Source organism: Seriola aureovittata, chromosome 13 (assembly GCF_021018895.1).
Source record: "Seriola aureovittata isolate HTS-2021-v1 ecotype China chromosome 13, ASM2101889v1, whole genome shotgun sequence".
Lineage (NCBI taxonomy): Eukaryota > Metazoa > Chordata > Actinopteri > Carangiformes > Carangidae > Seriola > Seriola aureovittata.
The window spans coordinates 25,104,453-25,122,577 of NC_079376.1; positions in this window are offsets into that span (position 1 = coordinate 25,104,453).

An 18,125-nucleotide genomic window follows, 5' to 3' on the forward strand; every position below is an offset into this window, starting at 1 on the left:
CCTGGACAGGTCTGACATATAGAGACAAACAACCACTCACTCTCACATTCACACCTGTGGGCACTTTAGAATCACCAATTACCCTAATGTGTACGTCTTTATGGGAGGAAGCCGGAGTATGGCTCTTGGTACAGTCCGCATTTTTATTATTGTAACCATGACAACCAAGATCCGGTAAACCTGCCGCCAAAGGGCCATATCTGAGAGCAGAAAAAAAACAACCTGTGTGGCTGTTCAGGTCGGAGGTGATGAAAACATGGTAGAAGTACAGAATCAATACATTTACATTTTCTTATTGTAATGTTAATGTGTGTGTGTGTGTGTGTGTGTGTGTGTGTGTGTGTGTGTGTGTGTGTGTTTATGGAAGTTGAGAGTTTGGTGGTGAAAAGAGAGAGAAAAGAAAGAAGGGGCATTAATAAAAAGAACAAATAAATAGAGAACTATAAAAAGAGAGTGGTGGTGGTGGTGAACAATCTTTGGTCAGGCCCTGGGGACAAAGAGGCATCGGGTGGAACCAGGAGGTCAGGACAGCTGGGTCAGGCCTGAGTTCTATTTATGTATTTTTCTCTCTTTTGGTTCAATTTAGTTTTGGTTGGATTGCTTCTCCCGCTCTCTCTTTTTCCTTTGTCCTTTCTTTCTTCGCTTTCTCCGGCTCTACCAACATGAAGACTGAAGTACTGCAGTCACTGCAATGTGGCTGAAATGGGAATAAAACAATAAGTAATGCAAATTCCTTAATACAGAATAATAAGAACAGTAACATTCTGTCACAGTCCACTGCAACAAGACTGCAGTGAGTGCTGAATGTCAGTCAGCCTGTGTGGTGCAGGGTGGTGCTGATGGAGTAGCCTCAGTCTGCAGAGGAAAAGTCAGTTAAAGTTGATAATCTGTTGACTTGCATCTTGCAAATAAGTTTTAATGTGAAGCTATTGGAGCTTGATATCAGTGAATCAACATTATTAGAAGGGAACAGAGTTAGCAGGTTTCCAGAGTTGCTTAAGGATTTCAGCTGCAATGAGATTATGCAGCAACTTTGGAGGGAAGGTTTCAGGACTTCTTGTGAAGGCTGTTGTTTTGGACCCAGAAGCAGACACAGACACAGTTGGTATTTGTAGAGAATAGGTTGGATTTATTGCGCCAAAGGTGAAGTGGCGATGGGGCAGGCGGATGAGCAGGATGGAATGGCTGGGGGGAATGAGCTGAGGCGGCGTCAGTCGATGGCTCGACGAGAGGCTGGTACAACACACACACACACACACAGAGACAGATGGTGGTTGGGGCAGAGAACACAGGAGGAGTCACAGCCAGAGCCGGGACACTTCTAATACAAACCAACATTGACTCTGGCAGAGAACAACAGGCTGAGCTACAACACTGGACCTGAGTCCACGTAGAGAAAGAGGACGGAGTTAGAACACCTGTTGACCGGAGAGAACCACACACACCACAGTTTTTCAGTCAAGTCAAACACACCTGTCCCAACTCTCTCTCTCTCTCTCTCTCTCCCTCTCTGTATTGATTGTAATTGATAAAATGTAACTGCACTATTTGCCTGGATGTGGCTGTTTGTGTTGTCTTACTGTCGAGCTGTTCACACAGACACTCGGCGGCAGGGACAGTACACATCAGTAATCGGGGACCTGTTGTGTGTGTGTGATGTGGGCTTGTTTAAAGCCTGCAGAGGTCTGCTGTGGGTGTAGTATAAGTAGTAGTGTAAGTATGGAGTAATTAGCTTTAATTGGCAGCTTGATAAGGAATACTGCATGTAGGCTGTTTTTGTGCGCCATGAACAGGAGCCTGTGTATTTGATACATTCATCCACAGGTTGTGTTGTGATCTGACTGTAAACCTTTAAATATAATCTGTCATGTGTGAGGTGGATAGAAGAGGTTAAAAGTCATGTATGTACAGTATATGATATGTTCATTGTAATTTGAACATAACTCTGGGGTCTACATGTCCATCCTGTGTTTGAAGAAAAAGATCCAGCATCCTCTCTGGCTTTCTATGTGTGACAGTCACACTGTGACAGTTAATCACTGGTCCAAATACTATCATCAGCAATTAATCCTGGCACTCCCGTCCCCCTTCATTTTGCATTCATATTTATACCTTACCTTCTATTTGGAACCTTTTATTGCACTTCATACCAAGATTAAATGTTGCATTTGTTTCACACAGTTGCTTGTTTTAAACTTGGATATGAAAACACTTTTTTATTGCAAGAAAACACTATAGTATGATGACAACCCAACCAGTGGAGTATTTTGCATGCTGTATGTGTCGGGCTGCCATGGGTCAAGCTCCAGGGCTGCTTTGGTGTCCCAGTGGTTTTTTAAGGAAACAAAGAGAATATATATTTTTATGTGTAGCTCACATAACATGTAAAGTATGAAGTGTTTCCACTTTTGCTGCAATAAAAAAAGCTCCATGGTAACTGAACTTTACTACATCCTGGGTTTTAAAGAGGAAAGAAAACAGTTTTAAAGGGAGGAAACGGTTGATCATTTATATTTTTGCACGTACATCAGTGGCGCCTGTGGGTGCGGTTTAAGTGTTAACTTCAGCATGATTTTGTTACAGACCACATGGGTTTAAATCTGTCTTATCTGTCTGTTTCTCTCCCCCTCCTCCATTTCACAGTACTTTCAAGCAGTGGTGTGTGTTGACTTTATGGGCAGGCAGAACCAAACCATGACAGAAGCAGTTCAGCAAATCTCTCTTAAATTCAGGGCCTGTACTCTCTCATGATATTGTGCTGCCTGTCTTTCTTTTCTCTCTCCTGCACCTTGCTGCTCTCTGCCTGAACATCTCCACCTTCCTGATCTCCTCACCGCCTGAACAACTATTAGGATTATGCCCTTGAACTGACACTGAATGTGCAGATTATTTGACAATGACACTACGCAGTGACACTGCATGATCCTGTATTTTCATGCCTCAAATTGCTGTCTCAAACTTCTTAAACACACTGCAGATCCTGCACAAACAACCCTGCATGCTGATTAACAGAAAGGAAAATATATTAATATGAAAATTAAAAAGCAGAGCAGAATTAAAAAGCTTAGGTGTTATGTTACATGATCAACTGTAATTATGTAAAGGGAATAAATATGTCTGTGAAAGCTTTGATTGTAAAAGAAGTTATTAAAAGCTGCTCCACAATACACACTAATCCTCGTCACCACACACATTGACCAAGGTGATCAGTAAGATAACGTATACTGATTTGAGATGATAAATCAGTGTAATCTGCCTGTTTTACTCGTTACTGCTGCTTCCTAATGATTATAATGTTTAGTTTCCGCACACGTCTGCGCATGTGTATATACAGTACGTGCAAACGTCCAAAGAATGCTGCTCCTCTCTCTGCTTGACAAGCCTCAGTCTTTGTCAATGAGACACGGTCACACCCATGAAAATAACAGAAACTATAGGTGCAATAGCTGGAAGTCAAGCTAACTTCGGAGACAACACCCTGCTGCCACCACAAGAGGTCAGTAAATGACATGATGAATGCAAACAATCATCAAAACCTCTCCTGAGATCAGATGACTTCCACTTCTGTAGCGTTCTTATTGATGATCGATTTTTATGCCTCCGTGCTGGTGACAGTCAGACAGTCACTTGGACTCAAGGATGAACTAATTTCGATTTTGGAGGTCAAAGGTCAAGGTCACTGTGACCTCACAAAACATGTTGTCAGCCATAACTCACAAATTCAATTAACCCTGGAGTTAAACATGGTACAGTGGTGAACTCTTATAATCTACTGGAGCTCTGTTTAAACCTACATCACTACTTGTGACTGATTATAGTTGTCACTTGTAGTTGGACAACCAACAATAAATTTGTGACAGTAAAACTTCAGCTCACTGACACTGGGTAAAATGAACCCAGGGCAGGTCATTACTTAATTTGTCATGTGCTTGTTGCACGTTGGTTCATGCTTTTTTGATCCTCCGCATCAGCAACAGTCAGAGCTGGAGGCATTATGTTTTCAGATTGTCCGTCCGTCCCATTCTCATGAAGGCGATCTCAGTAACGCCTCGAGGAAACTTTCATTTGGACTGGATGGAGGACTAGGTGGCCATAACTCACAAATTCATACATTAATTATGACACAATTTAACTCAAATGTCTATGAGGATGAAAGTAAATGATGACATTTTATATCCAAAAGGTCAAAGGTCAACTTCACTGTGACATCATAAGGTTCTGTTCAGTGCTGTAACTCAGGCAGGAGAGAGCGTATTTATTGGAACTTGGCTGGTTGGTGGAGGCAAAAAAAACCGCAAGGTTAGCTTTACAGCTGTCAAGTAATACAATTTAAATGCTCTCTTATGAGGCAGTATTGGGTAAGTATCTTGAGTGTTTTATCATGTTAAATTATCCTGTATTAATGTCCTGTAATTTTCAGTATTAAGATCAGTTGTTGTAGTCTATTAACTCTCTGAATCTGAGCGACTTTGGCTCATTTCCATTTATTTTCTCTCATTATTGAGCATTACCCCTGTCAAACACAGCAATACAATACTAATAAATAGGATTATTGTGCACATAATATATTATACATATTAAACAACGGATGGCTTTCTGTTTTAATCCAGCTACCACTAGACAATGTTAATAATTATGTTATGTACCATTAACTCAGTGTTACAGCCTGGCAGCCTGGAGATGACCCCCCACCCACCCAGCCCCCACCACTCTCCTGTGTAATTGAACTATCCTGACAGGCTTCGGGGCTTCTGCCACAGCGCAGCCAACCTTCTGCAAACACGGCTCTTTTGTTGCCAGGATGTTCTGTCCACTGCCTGACGAGAACACATCCGCTCCCTGCGCCTCGTCTTCGCACATCTGAAGGGAAAAAGTCATTTGATTTATGCTCAGCTCGGCGCGCTGCTCTCCCAGCTTTTTATTTTTAGCTGTAATTTTTCTGTAGTCCAACTCCGGAGTGCTACTGCCCACATATTGATTGGCTGCTCAGCAAACCACAAGGGACTTGCACCAAGCAGATGAGCTGAGTTATGAAAAGAGATGCGGAGATGTAGATGGAGATGTATTCATGGGCAGCATTCACTGTCTGTCAGGAGCTGGAGAAGTATTGCATCCAAAACTGGTTTTTACAGCTTGACATTTAATAAAGTTGATTTTGAAGAGATAATTAGCTCCGCCAACAAGGTTATGTTTGCACAAAAAGTTCTGAACTGATTTGCTCCAAACCTGGCGGAGGGATGGGTCATAGTTCAGGGAAGAAGAACCCATTACAAGTTGGACCCGATCTGAATCGTTTACTATGAATTTGAATGTTTTCCTCTGAAGTCTGGCTTTGACACCGGCCTTGGCCGAAGTCTGCGCTCTCTGAGTGCCCTTCTAGTTTTAAATGAGCTCCTCTGAGCTTTTCTTTCATCCCGAGCCCCCAACCGTTGCCACATTACTAAAACTGCTATACGATCACAGTATCGCTTTCTTGTAACTAAACAGGCGCCTACCAAGGCAACCCGCCAGGGGCCCAAGTGAATGAGACCCAAGGCAGAGACCCACGAGAAGGCCCCGGCGTCCAGAGTTAGCGTTGATGACGACACTACCCGATCCCCTCCGTGCCGGCCCACCTTTCATGCAGCATCGGACACCACCCCTGCGGTGTTTGAATTGCCAGCATTAGCCAAAGCCGAGAAACAGAGTTCTTCTACCTTCTGGTGCATGAGCATTACAACCGTTAACAGGATAATTAAAGCAAACAGGATACAACTGATTAGAAACTGGAGTACTACAGTAAAGAATCTGAAGCCACTGTATGTTATAATTACAGTATGTTATAACAGTCATTAACAATGTTTACTATTAAAAAAAAAAATGAATCATCACATGAAGAAAAACTAAATAACAAAAATAATAAAATGTAAATTTCAAAGTAAAACTCCTGGCAAAACACACTTGCAGTAGCTCCCCCATTGTATTTTATATTATAGACCATAACGTCTTAGGAGATATGATTTGTGAGCAGAGTGACTATGATACTGTGAGTAGTCTGACCACATCAGCACAGCAGTGTGTCAGTGCACTCATGTTAATGGATTGACATGTGGAGTGAAGGAGGATGACTCCCAGGAGGTGATGACAACCTGCAGGAGAACACACAGTACTCTGCGACTGCACCGAGCGCAACAGACTCTGTATGGTCATTGGTTAAAAGTGTTATTACACAGATGTTCCACTGTAACATTGGCCTCTGTCAACAATAATGTTCTCTGTGGCATTTTCCCTGATTTCCCTGATACCTGTGTGAACAGTCTTTGTATTATAGAAATACTAATGTTTTACACAGGACATCCTATTCTCAGGTGACTTTCCCCTGAGCAGCAGAGCCGACAATCAGAGGTTACATCACTAGTTTAAATGTATGAAATACTCAGTGAAAAAAGACTAAATCAGACCTCAGTTTCCCAAAGATTACTTTTGCAGCTTTAAACTTGACATAATATTTTAGGAAAAACACTTAATTTGTAAAAGGGAACTCTCACTTCACTTAATTCACACATTCTTATTTCTTATTTACACATTTTCTTCATCCAATGACTTAAACAATGAGTGTTTTCTGTTGTGTGAAACTTGAGTCATGAGATTCATCTGGTTTGTCACCGAGCCAGAGATCAGCTGTCAGTCAGTTTTATGATGCGAATTCTCTGTTAATGCTGTTTTATTATCTTTGTGTCCTCAGCCTCAGTGGTTAACACAATGGTTACTGTTGCTCATCCTCCATAAGCCACACTAGAGTCCTTGGAAAGAGGCTGCTTACCTCCTCTGGCGTGTTCTGGGTGAGCAAGTGTGGGCACATCATTGGGGTTATCAAGTGGGCATCTCACTTCGCCGTGGCAACGCTACAGAGTGGAAATGGAAACAGTGATAAGTCATATCCAGACTCCTCTGGGCTTCACACGGCCTCCTGTCCCCCCCCCCCCCCCCTGTGAAATAGGAACTGTGGAAGCAAACCAGGACCAGAACACCAGCTCAGATAAAATCCAGTTTCATTTTATAAGTTAGAACATTCCCAAACAGGCTTTTTAATTGCACTTTATTGGACCGATGTGTTTCGGCTTGTGGCCATCATCAGGGTCATCACAGAAAAAATTGCAAGTAACTTTTGAACAGAGTAAGTGTGACACAGAAAAAAAATATAAAACAGCCAATCATATGTGAACACATATCTGCCACTGGGTCATTTACAAAGATCAGTGTCTCAGGCTGGTGGGGGCCCAGTGGTTGGGGACCGCTGCAATAGAGGACATGGGTGCCACCATGTTTAGCCCATAGCCTGGAGAAGTGCACCTAAAGGGAGGAAGTAAAGATTGTACAAAAGGGACCTTGCCCCAAAATGTGTCCATTTGATGTGGTTTAGGTCCACCACAAAAAGACTATGACTAATTTATAAAGTGTTATATATGTGAAAGATAATGAGATGCAACATAAAAATCATACATCATACAAAGGTCATCATAAAAACACATAAATACATCCAAACCACCGCAAATACAAACTTTTAAGATAAAAAATCCAAAATGCTTCCCTCTTCCTCCTGAGAAAATCTACATTAGCACCTCTTTGTCTGGCCTTATTATTCAAGGCCATAGACATGTATGGCCATACATGAAGCAGCTGTCAGAGGGAGGCAAATACTTAAATATATAAAGCTGCTGTGATGAAACATGCTAATAAAAATACTCTAATCTAAAAAAAGATGAGATGATATGATTAACTGAACTGATATAGACACGTTTTAATTAAATCAGTTTGGTGTCATATTTTATTGTTTATTTAATAGTGTGAGTAATGTGGCTTGAGGCAGTATCTATTGCATTTGCTATATTAGGATCCTGTTCTTGTTCTGTATGACAAGTCCAAATAATGTGGTGCACTGTGGCTCCTAAGATGTTTCTACACAATCAGTGCAGACTGACCCCCCCCTCGGACTCATCAGGCCTGGGCTCCTGTCAAACAGCCACAATACTGAACTCTAAATGTGAGTTTTACACAGCTGATACAGACCAACACACGACAGCATGCCATGGGCTGATGTCAGGCTCCAGGCAAATTATTTTTATACTGCAGTATCGCTGCTGCACCTTCTCTTCTCTTGAAAGCTGTTCTCTAACTGCATCTTCCTCCGTCTTGTTTTATTTCTTTCTCATCATCATCTCTGTTTCCACGAGGGTCAGGGGGGTAGACAGCCGGTGTTCCCATAATCTAACCACTGAGTTGATGCTGAGGGAAAACTTTTCCTTCCTTTGCTGCTTGTATGTGTAATTGTGTATTACTGCGGGGTCTTAGCATCAGAAAGGTTAGAGGTTGCACCGGCTCATGATGGAATAAGAAAAGCTCTGACTACTGGTGACCTGTCGGCACAGGTTCCATGTGTCCACCAGTTATTACCAGTTTAACCCTGGAATCAAACATGGTACGGTGGTGAACTCTTATAATCTACTGGACCTCTGTTTAGACCTACGTCACTACTTGTGACTGATTATAGTTGTAAAACTTCAGCTCGCTGACACTGCGTAAAATTAACCCGGGGGGGGGGGGTCATTACTTAATTTGTCATGTGCTTGTGGTTCATTGGTTCATGCTTTTTTAATCCTCCGCATCGGCAACAGTCAGTTATGTTTTCAGATTGTCCGTCCGTCACATTCTCATGAAGGCGATCTCAGTAACGCCTCGAGGAAACTTTCATTTGGACTGGATGGAGGACTAGGTGGCCATAACTCACAAATTCATACATTAATTATGACACAATTTAACTCAAATGTCTATAAGGATGAAATGAAGTGATGGCATTTCATATCCAAAAGGTCAAAGGTCAACTTCACTGTGAAATCATAATGTTCTGTAGAAACACCTGTGGCTATTATTGAATGCTGTAACTCAGGAAGCAGAGACTGTGACCGTGTTTCCTGCTGGCTGGGTGGAGGAGGAAACAACCACGAGGAGGCCATTCTAGTTTTCTGTATTTTTCATTTTTATAAACACTGAGCAGTTTTTTCCTCAGTACACTTCACCTTCAAATATGAGAAACATATTATTCACTCCCTTGCACAGTTTGTGTGAGTGCAGCTGACCTGCAGCAGAGCCACCCCCCACCCCAAACTCCATTATCAGCCTACATGATTCTTACCTGTTCTTACCTGTAAGACATGTTTTCATGTGTTTGTTGTCAAAAGGTTACAGCACATCCTGGAACGTCGCACGCCGTCCTGCCTGGCGTCATGTTGAGCTGCATTTCCATCACCCGTCTCTACTTCCATCACAGTTTTGTGGTTTGCTCATTTTGAGACGGTTTTTATATTTGACAGCTGTTGCTCCTGTGTTGCTCTGATGCAGCTCAAAAAAAAAAATCTGTGAAGTGATTCGGCCGACAGACGCTGAGGAAAAAAAAAACAGGAATGGGAAAGTGCAGAAAACAGCCCACAGAGGACGAGCTTCCTCCTTGAGGGTCCGGGTGCAGTCCAGGTTGGGAGACAGGTTCCTGTCACCTGGTGGTCTCAGCCCCTTGTCCAAGGATCTGGAGCATGACCACCGTCAGGAGCAGCCATGTTTTTCTATACAACAACTCAAACCAAAGCAATCCCATCTCCCCACCTCTATCACCAGACCATAACAAACTAACAAAGCATACAGATACTGACTCCCCAGTACGCTTCTCCAACTCATAGATGGTCCCAACCCCCCCAAAATAAATAAATAAATACCTATCAATTTATTTATTTATTTCATACATTTTTTTCTCTCTCTAAATCAAAATATATATAAGTCATATATCTAAATCTATAGCAAGAACAAAAAGCTGTCTGTTCTCTGTAGTAATGTATGCCATCATGTTACGTTCAATCAATCAAAATTAGGTGAGATTAAAGTTGTCTGTAGAAAGGTCAGTGTGTGAAGCAGTGTGAGTGGAGCCATGTTGTTATGGTAAGTTTTGTCTTTATATTGCTTCACCAGTAAAAGCAAAGAGAAAAAAAAAAAAGACAGACTCTCAGTCTCCTCTTGACTGATGCAGAAAGCTCTAAATACTGTGAGTGCCCATGTTCTCCATGTGTTAACCCTCCACCTCATACTACCACTACTCCACTGACACAACATTACAAAAGATGAACATTCAGCCTGGAGATTTTCCTGTTGCTGCAGATGCACAATAAGAAAAAACATTTGTCCGCATCTCTTCGCCATCTCCAGGAGAGTTCCGAGTCTAATAATATTCGTTCCTAACATTTTCCAGCTGCAGCACAGAGCCTGAGGCCACGGGGAAACAAACATGCTGGAGTGATTTTTTTCTCTGCTGCTTCTATCTCCGTTTTATTCTCACACACGGAGAGAAAAACAACAGCGTCGCACCAGAGGAGGCAGCGGACAGGACGAAGGGAGATGTTAGCTGCCCAGCGTGCAAACATCTGATTACAGCTTGACGTGTCTGTGCTGCACCTCCATCAAGTGCTATTGATTGAGTCATGAATGAAGCCAAATCAATGAGCGGAGACCTTCAGCAGGACTTGGTGTTAATAAATGTGTTGGAGCGGTGGGTGGCCGAGGCTCGGCTCTCTGCCGGTCACGTCCCTTTCTCTCGCAGCTCTTTGTGCTCCTGCTTTTTTATTCTACTTAACCTTCTCCCACCCGTGATCCGAGTATATGAGAGCGCGCGGGCGGCGGGAGAAAAGAGAGGCTGTGTGTGTTCACAGTGTCACAGTGTGGGCGTTTTTCTCCTTAACCCAGAGTGAAAGAAATAAACAGTCAGAGACAGAAGACCTGTAATATCACCTTCTGACAGTTTCTGGAGTAGTTGTCTTGTAGAACAGACATATGATGTATTGTTAGAGCTCTGATAATGATGGAGATAACACACCGTGGCCCCGGTCCAGACGACTGTGTCTCACACTGTCAGGGACACAGAGTTTCTATCTTCTTATACAACTTAAACTCATACAAAGGTTAAAAGACTGGAGCGTGAAGTCTGTTCTCCACCAGGGTGTGATCAGCTTCGCTATAAGGCCGTGTTTGTGGCGGCTGCAGAACGTCTTGGTTTTCATTTCGGCGCCCATGTTAACAGGTTAGAGTGGACACACTGCCTGCGTGAGACCAGCGCCTTGTGGCTGCATTGCATAATCTGGAGGTTCTGTGTGTTTTGCCTCAATATTATTATGTTTTGTTTTGTTTTATGTGAAGATGCTACTTTTATTGTGAAACCTGGGATCTTTTATTTTTTTAAATTGACTAAATGAGATATGTAATTCAAGTAATTCAGATTAAGACAACAGCACAAAATCCAGAATTTACTCGTCAGAATTTGTCGTAACTGCAGGTTAAATCGAAGGAAAAGGTCTCAAGTAGGCGAATGATTACTACCGGTGCAAGGGAGGAAGTCATGTCACATTATTATATAGAGTGACAAAATCCACAGAGGGAGGACGCCGGGTCGGATCGATGGGTCGACAAAACATCTGACTGACCACAGTCGTTCCCTAATCTTAACCACGTGTTCATTATTGTAACCATGACGATGAAGGTCTCTAACCTCAATGAAGTCGTAAAACCATGACCTCGACCCAAAACCATAATCTTTCCCTCACTCCTAAACCGAACCACAGTGTTGTCGACATTGTCCGTCCTGCAGGGATCAGAATGTGTTGCTCTAGAGAGCTGAGACGAACATCACATTTATGTCCAGTTTAAAACTGAAAAGTTGTGAGAGTATTATGTGTTATGAATGTGTATTATTTTTGTACCATTCATGTGTGCAGGGGCTTTGTCAAGGCCTGGTGAAATGATTCATACGACTTTTACTTTGTGTGGTATTTGGCGATTGTATCACAGGCTCTGTAGTATGATACCAAAACATGTGATAAAGTATTGCACCTTATCCTCTGTGGTCATACTGCATTGATTTAAATATACAGTATAAAAACACAAAATAAAACATGTGAATGTATTATTTGATTTAGGAACATTAAACTTCCTATCTTTGTCCAGTTTCTCTTTGTTGTGATGGTCTGCCCCGCCCTAATGTGTTTCACCTGTGTCCAATCATGCTGCCCCTCTCCTGTGTTGAAGTCTCTGGCACAATCTCAGTGCCCCCCCCCACACACACACACACACACACACACACACACACACACAGACTCACAGCCCTCAATGCACACTTTCTGTAAGTCTGCATTTCTGCAGACTTTGCCTGAGGGAATTACCCAAAGTTCATAGCGTTGGTACATTTAACACAGGGTTACTGTGGTTACCAGGGGATGCCCGGAAGCATTAAAAAAACGGTAAATAACGGCCATAAAACGGAAGAAATAATAAGAAAGAAGAAGAACGTTTAACGAGCACGAGCATGGGAGGAACAAACCTTAATGTTAGTATTACAAGAAAAAAGAAAGTCGGTGACAGTATAAATACAGCTCACTGTGATTCAGAGCCAGAACTCTGTGTAGTTCTCTGTCATATGATGACATGATGATAAATTCCAAGTCTGCTTTCACCAGATCTGATCCAACATTATTATTTTCTTTTCAAACCGGGAGTGGAGGAAGGGAATAAAGAATGGAAAATCAGAAGTCCCAAACCCACAATACTACACATGTTTCAGTGATATCACAGTGTCACAAAGTGCTGTCCCATTCCTCTTTATACAATTTGAGCCCTCGCAGTCTCTCACACTCACTCACTTACCAGGTGATGTCAATTAAGTCTGCGAGGGATCAGGGGATCGGGCCTCTGTCTTCCCCTCTGTTTTTTCCCCTTGGAAGTTTTCTTCATTTTCCCATTTCCCTCGTGTCTGCAGCATTTGGATTCGCCTCTTCTTTGTTACTGGTCCTGTGAATCTTCCTGTTGGATCTCCAGTTTTGTGATCTGACTGCCTGTTGTGTTAACTGTGTTTGGGTCCACTCATCCAGACACTTGACAGGGAAGCGAGCAAGACAAACTTACTCATCAGATACCTTAGGACTTCAAACTGTGATCCTTCTCAATAAAATTCATAACAATAAATCCATCATGTCATTTAAGCAGCACATAAAACTAAAGAAAGACCAACATTAATTCACCAACCAGTTCAATACACTGTCTATATTTGCTAATTCTGTTACCCTCCACAATGTAGCCACATAAAGGAGGGAGAGGCCCTTCCTGTGAGTCAGCAAACTAACCATTAAAAATATTTCTAATGGTTTTAATACATTATCCTGACTGAACGTTGACATATACAGTACTTGTCTGTGATAATCCATCAACATTTGTTCCTCTGATTGTATAAAGGTATAATGCAGTTATTGGGTAATATATTTATACTTCATTGACCCAATGAATTTTATACTTCATTGGGAAAAAACACAATTTAGTTGAATTGTTTCCCATGCCTGTGAGTTGGTTACGTTACTGGATTATCTTTTTTTCGTGCTCCAGTTTCTCCACCTCAAGTTTGACTTTTGGTGTCAACTACAAGTGTCTTTTATACTCGATGTCAAGTTTTTTGTATTCAATGTTAAGTTTTTTGTACTCGACATCAAGTTCTAAAGTGCTCTTGTATAGAGTCCTCACACTGTCTGCTCCAACCCGAAACAAATGCCACATAATACAGTTGCTCTCACATATAAACATTGGAACTTTGCAAGGCTCAATTGAAGAAAGGTGCAAATGTTACATCGAGTACCCCGTTGCAATTAAGGCTAATTCATTAGCACTTCTGACCCTTTCGGATTTCCCTCTCCCTGCAAAATGAACATCCTAGCAACTGATTCATTTTAGAGTGCACTTGAAGCTGTTATTAATCCCATGTGCTGCAGACCACCGTCATTAGTAAGTAAATAAAGCTAAATGAATTGGTCTCCACACCCTCACCTCCGCCTTAGAAAATAAGACTGGTTTACTTAAAGCATGATCAGCCACCACAGATGACATGTCAGTGTATATGACAAGTTGCTTTCTCTGTTCCCTCTGTATGGGCCAGTGTGTGTGTGTGGGTGGTGGCAGCAACACCAGTGTTTCCCCGTCAACTGTAGAGATGGTACATACATGTTATTCCCACACTGGTTAGTTTAATATAGCTGTATTTTATTAGCGACCTAGCAGTTCAATATTGACTCAATGACACATACCCTGTTCAAATGTGGCCTCTTGGGAGCTGCCACCCTCACCAGCGTCTGAGGAGACACCCCCTTCCACTCCTTCCATTAGGGGTGAGTGTACCCCTGTGTAGGAGGGGCCCCCTCTTGTCTTCTTCATGTTATTCTTTTTCCTGTTCGCTGCAACAGTGTCAAAGTCATTTCATTGTAGGATACTTTTGTACACTACAGATTTTATCCTACAAAAGAGCCTGAGTGAAGCACTACACCTTGTAGTTGTTGTTCTTAAGAAGATATTAAAGTAAGCGCACTCACCACTTTGAAATATGGTTTTTATGTTTATGTTATTTGCTGTCATGTCTGTTTGATCCCGCCGTGGTTGCAACTGAGTCAAGGTTGAAACTGTCATTCACACAATAAGAATACATCTGTGCAACACATGAATTTATTGGTATACATAAAGATCCACTTGTGCTCAAATGATGGGGCAACTCACGCATTATTCACACAGTCTGCAATTTCTCGCCAGTTGTCCCTCCTGCTTTTTGCAGCTGCAACAGTTTTGCTTTTCTCCTGTATGATGTGTTTATGTTTGTCGAAGATAATCATTTGCTTTTCCATTGTGAGGAAAGCGATTGTGCTAGTTGACTTGTCCACATTTTATGTGAACGTGCTCATGGCAAAGTTGGATGGTGGGTCCAGGTGGGTGTCGCTTGGGGCATGGCTGAGAGTGGTGACAGCTTTGTTGTGACATCACAAAGTTCCAGAAGTCCTGACGGCTGGTTTTAAGGCTCAGTTTCTGAATACAGGCTGTGTGCATTTCTCTGTGGACTGAGGCTTTGATACTTTCACAGTATTAATATAGAACCTAGACCTGATCTATAATCACACTACACATGGACAGAGACCTTTATACTATATGGACCTTTAAATGCATAAAAAAAACAAGTACATAGTTTTCTCCACCTCCAGAAGTGACTCTGTCCATCCTGCCATTAAAACTTTAAATGGCACCCATAGTACTCTGACTGATTCCTGCAAATACTTAGGAATTTGGTTTCAATCAATGTTCAAATTCATCACTTGATTCAAAATCAAACTAGGGTTTCTTGCATAAAGTTAAAGGACGTCTGTCTTTATCCAGATGTAAAACTGTTGTGAAGTCAAACCTCGTGTCTGTCCTTGACTACAGTTACATTCTGTATTGTCATGCCAGGCCCATCGACACTCCAGCAGTTAAACCCTGTGTATCACTGTGTACTGCGCTTTATCACAAATGACAAATACCGTACTCATCATTGTTCTCTGTGTCACACCGTGGGTTGGACCTCACTACAGTCAGCAAGAAACAGTCATCTCATATTATTCATTTATGAAGCTCTACTGTTAACACTTCCACAAGACCTAACATCTCTTTTCCCATTTAAATCCAGTATCTATGGAGCATGATCCAGTGACTACGTAACCCCTGATATCACTGTTGTAAATGTTTTTCTTAATTCTTCTTTTAATTGACAGTCATCTGAGGTTTGACAAACAAATGAACAATGTTGTCAGGACTAGTTTTTTCCAGTTGCGTCTCCTGGCCAAAGTCAAAATGTTTTTAAGCCATCACGACCTTGAGAAAGCCGTCCATGCCCTCATAAATTCAAGGTTAGACTACTGCTACTGCTTAGACTCATGGCTTCCTGTCCTTTATAGAATTGATTTTGAACTTTTAATGTTTGTTTTTAAAGCTCTTAACAGCCTTGCCCCATCGTATTTATCTGAGCTTTTAACTGTCCGAAGTCCTGGTAGACCTCTGAGGTCAACAATTCAACTTTTGCTGGAAGTGCCCAGCTCAAAATACAAACACTGGGGCGACCGAGCCTTTTCCGTTGCTGCCTCCAGGCTATTTCTGACCTGGGCCTCTTCAAATCTAGGCTAAAAACCTACCTATTCAGCATGGCATTTAATACTCAGTAGTATGATAACACTTTTATCTTATTTTATCTTAATCGATTTTGTTGTATTTTATTGCTCTCATTGTTCTTTTATTATTATGTTTTTTAATTGTTTTCATTTATTTTTCTCTTTATTTATTACCTGTTGTAAAGCACTTTGGTACGCCCAAAGGATTGTTGTAAAGGGCTGTATAAATAAAGTACATTTACATTTACATTTACATTTTGTTTCTTGTGTTGTGTAGTTGTGTTGCCTTTGTTGTTGTTGATTATCTCTTGTGACTGCTTCTTGTTCTCAGGTCTCTCTTGAAAAAGAGATTTTAATTTCAACTAGACTGAGTCTGATTAAATTAAAAAAAAAAAAAAACACTAATATGCAGCATGATACATCTATAGATGTAACATTGTTCCCATGTGTCCTGGAAAACCAAGAAAACAGTTGACCAGTTTTCCAATCATGGAAAACACATGTAAAATGAGAGAAGAAGAAGAAGAATGTAAGTTAAATTATCCTTTAAATGTATGAAAGTGGCTGTTGGCTGCTGTGGTAGTTTGTATTACCTTTATAGATGGACCTAATTACTTGTTTAAAGCTGTTGAAAAGTGGGTTAACATGTTTAGTTCAGTTTTTGCGATAAATTTGCCATAATTTCCTAACTAATTAAGCATGTAAGAGATGATTTAATAGAAGTATAGAATTATAAACTCCACTTATTTTAAATCAGACTTCCGCAGAAAGGAACATATTGGTATGTGGTGTGATTTTGTCCTGGAAAATGATGAGTGGGAATCCTGAATAAGGGAAAACATTGTAACATAACAGACTTTTTTCATTCCTTACATGAATTCGGGATAAAACAGAAACACTTAAACACCTAAAAATCTCAACTACCAAACTGTTTGTCAGTGTTTGCAGTGTTGAGCTGCAGCTGGGAGGTTCTTGTTCGTTGAGAGAACAGTCTGCCATCTCTCTGGTCAGTGCTGCAGACATGAGGTCTGGTGTGGATTGTTGTTGAACGGGCATGTGGACAGTTCAGATGGGGGATTTTTGTTTGTTGAATCTCCCTCTGAGGAAACAACAATAACCACAATAACACTGTTATTCTACATTTTTCCATTTGGGTTTTGTTACTAAAACCATGTAACATTAAATCATTTGTGTACCAAAGAGCAGAAGCTGTGAACAGTTTTGGATAAAGATATTTTGGCAGCACAGCAACACGAGTAACTGGAGCCACTAAATGTGGGTACACTCAAAGAGAGTTCTTGTTCACCCAAAGGTCAGGACTCCCCGAGTGAGAGCGTGAGGTGGTGTATGGCAGCTCAACAGGTGAAACAGCAGAGATTTTGGGAAAACTGCTCAATGAATGCTGTAAATAGTCTGTGAACACCAGATCAAAACTGCTCAGAGCACCACAGACTGATCTTGGTGAGCATTCTCTTTTATATCCTTGATCATTTGCAGAAGATCAGCGACCAGTTGCACAAAAAACCATAAGTTTTCTACTTAAATGTGACATTTAAAGTTTAATTTCCCCTTAGCTGAGGGACTGACTTAAGGGTATTAAACAGAATCTCAGGTTTCCTTAGTTTAGTAAAATCATTAAGGCATTTACAGCAATGAAAGGAAACTGTAAAGAATTCATTCAAGAAGAGTGTTGAAGACGTCCATCCAAACAAATACGACAACTTGTCTGATCAGGCTAAAAAAAGAGCCACAAATTACAGGAAGGAATCAAACAAAACCAGTTCCAAAAAACGTTAATTTTTAACTAAAAGTTACCCTGACGCTTATGCTACTTCTAGTAACCGTCAATGTAGAAATAACTTGTCTAAGATATGATTAATATGAAATATGGTTGACAGTGAAATAAATCTCTGTACAGAAGACATAGGCAATCTAATTAAGATTTCATTGTTAGCCAATGTTAGCTAAGCAAACATGAAGCAGTCTATGACACAACTAACCTTCTTGTTTAAACTGTAAGCTAATGAGTCATAGGCTAAAAGCGGAGTTTAATTAATGACATTACTGTTGCATGACTGTAGTTAAACCACTAAAACCTTCTGTAGTGAG